The following is a 6,692-nucleotide window of genomic DNA, read 5'->3' as shown; positions in this document are numbered from 1 at the left end:
TGTATATGTATGTATGAGAATGTTTAGTCTTCGGTAATGATGACTTAATGGATGCACTCTTTTTATTTTTAAACTTTAGGTATGACTATCATAATTGTTATTACTGATATTATTTACTTAAAACTTGAACTCAATCAGCTCAAGCTGACTTTGTGTGCATGTTAGTGTGAGTTTCAGGTTAAGAAGAGGATGCCTTATTGCTTGGACGTGCACGAAGCTACTTGGACGGTGAAGGGCATACGTGGATGGAAGAATTTATTTTGAACAATTTTATTTTAAATAGTTTCATGAATTATATTTAAAATTTGGTTTTGGGCAAAATTCCCGGGTTTTAGGGAACTTACTTTACTATTTATGTTTTTCGCTGAATTTACACTCTGAGATGTTTGTTTTAATGGAAGAAACCGTTTTCAAGTTTAATTATTTTAATAAATATTTTGTATGAATACCAACTGTGAGGCTCCCAGGTTCGAGGCCTTACAAAAACCCACTTAAATTAATTTCAAAAAACCACTTACATAAAACTCACTTACATCTTCACTCATTTTCTACAATCACCACTTCACCGCCCACCGCCACCACATCGCCGGAAAGTCTATGGAAATTTCGCCGGGAAATTTCATCGGAAAGTCACCTGAAAGCAATCCCCGAGAAATTTCGCCTGAAAAATCGCCGGAAAATTTATCAAAAAGTTACCGAAAAAAAGTCACCGAAAAACGGCCGCCGAAAAAAACACAATGGAAAACACTATGAAAAACACAATTTAAAGAACACAATGTAAAAAACATAATGGAAAAAAACACTATGAAAAAAAAACATAATGATAAAAACACAATAAAAAACACAATCGTATGGCACAATGTAAAAAACACTATGAGAAAAAAAAACACAATAATAAATACAATTGTATAACACAATTTTATAAAACACAATATTGGTAAAACCCACAAATTTGTTTTTAATTTTTATATAACAATATGATACTCATATAAAAGATAAAGAGACACTCGTTGTTATGATGAATTTATTTTTCAATAAAAAAGTCGTAAAAAAAGTTATGGATGTTTTAAAATGATGGGAGAATTTGGCATGTGTCTTGCATGTGGAGAGAGAAAGTCAAATTTGTGTTATTCATTTTATGTCTTTCCCCTTATTTTCACACGTGATTTCCACATAAACTAATCTCAACCCTCCATGTTCAGAATCAATGGACAAAATTACTCTTGTTATCCTTCCTAAAAAACAATATTTCCTATTATAACCTAACCTATATCTATATTTATATTGCATATAAAAGATATTATTATTATTATTATAACCTAACCCATATGTATATAAAAGATATTAGGAGTACAAAATATTTTCTCTTTTTCTGAGAGACCCCGTAAAAGTTGAATTGTCTCCTGTGGTGTCATTAACGTTTCGGTTGTCAGTTTCATTATTCCTCTGACGACTTCATTGCTCCATCACCGACAATTGACATCCTGATTACGGTAATTAGGGTTTTGATAACGATAGTGAGATGTGTAGATTCAAAATCGAATTCATAGGCCAGCCATGACGGATTCAATTCCTCCTGGTACGCTTTTCTATAAACCCTACATCTTAATATTATTATAATTTCCTCTTTATCCGTGGATGTAAGTATTGCTATGGATTCCTTTTGCTTGTGTATAGCTTTGAACACTTGACGATCTGGTATTATTGAAGGTGCTTTCAAACTACAAGTTATAGCCAAATTGAAAAGACATTGTTTCTAATTATGATCATTTTGTTTGTGTTCAGGGAATTTCAAGCTTGAGTGTGGAGCCATGTGAAGGTGAATGATTGTTTTTAAGAAAGTCAAGGGTATGCATTAAGATTTAACAAATGAACCAATCAATACAACACACTGTTATGGTTAGCATATCCCATCAACACGAGTTATGTTTTTTAGCTGTAAGTATTTAACTACTTTTTGCATAGGAGTCCATTGCTTTTTCTTTGTTCTAACAAGGAATTGATTTGTTAGTTTTAAAGAACAAACCTGAAACACTAGAAGGCAGCATTGTGCTTATGGAACTGATCATGCTGTGAGTGACACTTGACCAAACATATCTACTAAATAATAACCTTTTAATGCAATTTCATTTCTTCAACCTGCTTATGGAACTGATCATGTGTTTTTTAATTAATACTACAGGTGCTCTGTGTAAGGTATAGTGATGTGGAATATTTCCAGAATAGATGCAAAGGTACAACTACAGTAACTTATGAGTTTTTAATAATCGGAAGGAAACATAAAAGAATTTAAATCCCAAAATATCATACGTGGATGGTTTTACCTTTCTTTTTTTTATTTTTTTGTAATATATTAATATTCAAAGCCTAGCTTTTGTGCAAAAATTTGACAGGAAGCCAACACATATTTTATGAGTGGTATGAACGATTTAAGTATTGACAAGATCTGGGAGAGATGGTGTCTTGGCATGTCCTGTTTATTGTCGGCATTGGTAAGTGTGTAGTATCAACACGAATCAGGGACAAAAATGTCAGTTCTATTACAAATTTTAGAAAGTCTGTTCTAAAACAGATATAATTGTTTTGTGCAGAGTGTTGGCAACAAAAATGTTATTTCCATTGCAAATCTTCTCAATTGATACGCAGACCAATATTATTATGGTGAGATGAAATTGTACCTACAATTGTCACCCGGGCGGAACCTTATAACCAGGTAAACTATTCAGACAAGTTAACTTTTTTTTAATAAAATGATTTTGCCTGTTAATAAGCATATTGCTCTTTATATAACTAATTAAAACTTTCTATTCAGGAAATTCTCCATCCGCTTGAAAATCAAGTCTTGACAATTCTTGAGAATGCAAGAGTTTAAGGGTTCTCCGACTACTATAAACTTATCGGCCCCATCAAATAAAGGAGTGTGGTAAAATATACCTCTATTTTGAGGTCATGATACTTATCGGTATCTCTTGATAAAGACCATCAGGGTATCCTCCCTTGGCTAAGTGTTTACCAACTCCATGTAATTTCACGATGAATCTCCAAGTACTTCCATCTTTACCAGGTGGTCATTGACACACATATATTATATGCGCCTGTCCTTGTAACCCATATATACTAAACAAGTTAAATAAACGTTTACATCTGAAAGAGGTGCAACACCTTTTTTTTAATGCTTTCTACTTTTATTATAATTACTAAATACACATTCTATAAGTAACATGTAGTTTGTTTCTTTACGTGTCCATAAACTATGTTGTGTAAATCAACATATTTGCAACCAACTTTCATTTTATTTAGCAGGTCATATTTTGGGGATGAAGTAAACGGTGTGTAAACATGGCTGCTTAAAAGATTATGAGGAAATTAGTGCTCGGGTTGTACCAGGAGACCGGCCTACAAAAATAACGGTATACAACTTTACCCCTTGATTTTTTGTTAACTTATCTTGAAAGGGTGTGTAACGAGCTGTGTTCACGGGTTGGTATGTCCATCTTGACATGAACCCAAACACCACCGAAACTATAAATCAAATCATACATGTGAACATGAAAACTATCCTGTGACCCATAGACTCGAAACAAAATTTCAACCATTATACCTTTCCAACTCTTTTTAAATTCAAGAATTACCCTTGCAGTCAAACTGTATTCTATGTTGACCCTCTAAATTTAGCAAATCTAATCCGAATCATTTTTTACTCGAAACTGGATCGAAACCATAACATGTTTAAACTTTTTGTAGTAATCTGCACCTAAACTTAATCCTTGACCCGATTGCAATTTATAACTAAATATGCAGTGTCCAAATTACCCTTTGATTTAAAGAATTTGGTATAACCTGTGACTTCCCTTTTAAACCAAATTTTCATATTTACCATATTGCCAAAACCAATTGACCCTTTAATTATTTGTTTGTTTATCTAACGTTTATTCAGATAAATAACAACTTTTACATAGCTTTGTATATTTGTGTCATTTATCTAACCTTTACATGTGTAAAATCGCTTGTATTCATGATAATAAAGTACAGTCAACCTATTATTAAGTAATGTTTTTTGCATTTCTTATATTGCATTGTTTATCATGCATAGGTTGTAAAATATTATACGAATGACAAATGTTTAAATTTTAAAATATTGACAAAACTGTAGCACTTTAAATTCATATAACCAACAACATTATGGTCATATTTCACACCCGTTGTAAAACACGGGCTCCCCTGCTAGCGTGTATGTGTGTGTGTGTGTATATATATAGGATTTGGTTCATTTCAGAAGTGTTTTTATTGCGAGAAGTGCGATAAATGAATCCAACCAATCACATTTTTTTTTATTTCATTATTTATTTAATAAGGGTGTTATAGTAAAATGAATATTTTTTCATATTTTGTAAGTCATAATGTATGGAGAAGTTACAAGTAATTCTTGTTTTTTTTATTTTATCATATTCAATATTATTGTTTATCAATATTATTTTATTTTATTCTCGTAATTTGATATTCATACCTTTATGCAGATAGTGGTTCTTAAATTTAATAGCACCAATATATTTACACACTATATAAATGAGTGTACACATGAACAAAATTACACATACAAAATTCGAAATACCACCTACATAGTACGTATATGAACCTACACGGTACATAAAGGAACCTACACACAATAAAAATTACACATACACCATTCGAAATACCACCTACAGAGTACATATATGAGCCTACACAATAATGAACCTACATAGTACATAAATGAATTTACGCACGATAAAAATTACACATACACAATTCGAAATAACATATACACAGTACATATACGAACCTACACAATACATAAATGAACCTACACAATGCAAAATAATTTTTTTTATTGCATTAAACAATATATAATAAATAACGGATAATAATAATAACTTGTACTTGTAAAATTTTCACATACACATTTGTGATACCACCTAAATAGTACATATATAAACCCTCCATGGGACAAAATATTTTTTATTTTTTTACATATAATAAATAACAAATCATGTTAATAGCCTACAATTTTAAAATTTTCACATACGCATTCGTGATTCCACGTACATTATACATGAATATGCATGCGTATGCAATAAATAATTAAATTTGTATAGGCATTATATAATAGTTAATGTATTTGAAGAAATATGATTAAAGATATTATAGTATTTGATTAAAGTTATATTTGTTAAACATTAGTTTGATTAATAACATCAGTTAAAAAATAACAATTAAAAAAATCATATGTAACTTTCAATTAGTTAGTAATGACAATAAATAAATGCTATTAATTGCTTTAGTTTCATTTTGAAAAGTCTATGAAGCAAATACTAAACTACCCTTCTTAATTAAAATATTAGTAGATTAATATCATGATAATTACTAGTTTGCCATAACTTTTCTAATCCATTGATTACACATAATCAAAGGTTCAGATTGATTTCTCGCACTTTTCGCTGTAACTTGACTTCTCGCATGATCCATCCCCTATATATATATATATATATAAAGTCCAACCTTTGATGAATTAAAAGGAATATTTATTATGATTGGCTAACGTTGTCTGCCATCACCCGAATGACTTATTTTAAGTCTTCCTCTTAAACTGTATAAATTAAGATTTTCATGGTGTGACAATCACTACGTAGAAAACGGGGCTTTAGAGCCCTCATCCATAAAGTCACATTATTGTTTAAAGCCTTAACCCCACATTGTATATTTGTGTGTATGAGAGAGAGAGAGAGAGAGAGAGATGGGGCAAGAAAAAACATCTCATGGCCCCACCTTACCGCCCCCCTATACAGCCTCAGGGCGGTGTTTCTCACCTATAACGCCCCCTTTAAAGCTCCCATGCAGCCCACAACAGCTAGTCTAAAGGTGAGAGGCATACATTTTTTCTCGTAAAATTATATGTAAGTGTACTTAGGTTTGATACTCAGTTATATAAATAACATTTTTATTCTAATAAATGAATATAAAGATGTATTATAAAATCTAAAAATTACAAATTAAAAAATGAGAAAAAAAAATATTATTTTGTCCAATAAGCAAAAAAAACATTTGTAGTTTAATTTGAAACTTTACCATCTTAATATGATAGTACATAAACATAATAATAACTAGTTTAATTTCCTTGTGTTACATGGTTTATTTAGGTTTTTGTTTTTAAACGTTTTGCTATTTTATATTTTATAATTATTTGTTTGATTTTTAACGTAGTTTTGTTTTGATTTAATGCGTATATTTTAGTTTGTTACATATATTTTATGACGTTTTGGCTCTTTTAATTGAGATATGTAGGTTTTTTAGATTTTTAACGAACGGACATAAATAAGCATGAACACAAATATTTGTCTTATGAAAAAGAGGCAGTTGATGTAGGTGACGATGGTGGTTGATACATGAGAGGGGAGTTTCATATTGGTGAGTGATAATCTGAAATTAACTGCTGATGGAGAGGATAGACTGACGACGAAGAATATGTTGATTACAGAAATTAAATAAGGGTTTGATGATGAAAACGTTTCACAAATAAATGAGATTTAATAACCCGTTTAAGGGTTATCCGGGTTTGATGAGACACATGATCCGTGATAATTATTGTTTGATGATTAATGGGTTGGCTATTTCACAAATAAATGAGATATTATAACCCGTTTAAGGGTTATTCG

The sequence above is a fragment of the Bidens hawaiensis genome, unplaced genomic scaffold (genome assembly GCF_021521415.1).
Source record: "Bidens hawaiensis isolate Kalapana, Puna unplaced genomic scaffold, B.hawaiensis_p1.1 tig00034182_1, whole genome shotgun sequence".
In the NCBI taxonomy this organism is placed as follows: Eukaryota; Viridiplantae; Streptophyta; class Magnoliopsida; order Asterales; family Asteraceae; genus Bidens; species Bidens hawaiensis.
This window is presented reverse-complemented; position numbering follows the sequence as displayed.